The sequence below is a fragment of the Arachis duranensis genome, chromosome 4 (assembly GCF_000817695.3).
Source record: "Arachis duranensis cultivar V14167 chromosome 4, aradu.V14167.gnm2.J7QH, whole genome shotgun sequence".
Classification (NCBI taxonomy): Eukaryota; Viridiplantae; Streptophyta; class Magnoliopsida; order Fabales; family Fabaceae; genus Arachis; species Arachis duranensis.
The window spans coordinates 32,220,926-32,222,474 of NC_029775.3; positions in this window are offsets into that span (position 1 = coordinate 32,220,926).

The following is a 1,549-nucleotide window of genomic DNA, read 5'->3' on the forward strand; positions in this document are numbered from 1 at the left end:
GTTAACGTGGGAGTTAACGTGGCTCTTTACCTTAGGCCAACGTTAGTGACAATGTTGAGTGTCACTAACGTTGGTTTTTCTTCCCCCTTTAACGTTAGAGGCCACGTTAACTAGGTTAACGTGGCTTCTAACGTGGCCATTTGTGAGCAATTGCCTCTGTGTTACTTCTCTTCTCCACGTTAGAGTTCACGTTAACTTAGTTAACGTGACTCTTTAACGTGGGCATTGATGGCTTTTGAGAGTGTTTTTGGCAATCACTTTTCTCCTTAACTTTGCAAGTTACCTCCCATTCCTTGCTTCCTTTGGTCCTGAAATCAAGCAATAGAGTGCATCAAAGTTCTAGTCCACGTCACGGGTAATGCAATATACAATTTTGTCATTAAAATCATGCAAAATCCTCATGAAATAATGTAAAATGCACAATGTATGCTTGAATCAAGGTCTGAGTGAAAATTTTCCCAAAACTAACTTATTTCCTAAGAAAATGCATGAAATTACCTAAAAACAGTAAAGAAAAGGTCAGTGAAACTGGCCAAAATGCCCTGGCATCAATCGCACAACCTGGCAGCAAATGGATCTTCGGATACCATCGTTCCCATCCTAAGGGGATCTCGGCTTCCACACTCACCTTAGAGGCTCATGTATGGGCACAGATTATGTCCCATTACGTCTTTCCGAGCACTCATGAGTCCTCCTTCACCGAAGACATGGCCGTTCTACTATGGTGCATCCTCACAGACCAGCCTCTAAATTTATCAAGACACATCCGGAATGCTATGGGACACGTGAAAATTACGGGCAACCTTCCTTTCCCCGCCTTGGTCTTAGATCTTGTCTCAGCAGCTGGAGTCTCCTACAAAGCTGGGGACACCAAAGCCATACTTCCACGGGATGATCAGTACGTCCCTAACGGGAGATATCTCAGGCCACCACTTGCCACTACCAGCCAGTCCACAAAAGATACTGCAGACATTCCACCATCTACTAGTCAGCTGCTGCATCAAATACTGAAGAGGTTGGACCAACAAGACCAGAAATCAAAGCTACAAGAGCGCCGCAACCACCGCCGATTCAAATACCTCAAGGAGCTACTTACAGGCAACCACAGACCTGACGAGGACCTAGGCACTCCGGACTCCACTTCCTTTACCAGCATAGGGAGCCATGACGGTCCCGACTGTGGAGATACTGCCACCAGCCCACCCTTGTTCCTGACAGATGGCACCGAGGACGGTGCAAAGCCTTAAGTGTGGGGAGGTCGGTCAGTACCTGACTTCCAGAGGTAATTCTTCCCCTTAACACCAACTTCTTTTTCTTTAGAATAGAATAGATTGCATATTAGTAGGTTAATTGCATGCATGTTCTCAAATAATAGGTTTCTTTTAAGACCATATATTTTTTTGAAAATTTCACTAATTTAAATCAGAACATTTATGTTAAATTTATTTGAAGTTGAAATTGGAACAGAATTTTTGAGCTAAAAGAACACACAACCCATGAGACTTTGAGCCTAAATACATGGTTACACTATTTAACAATAAACATTTTT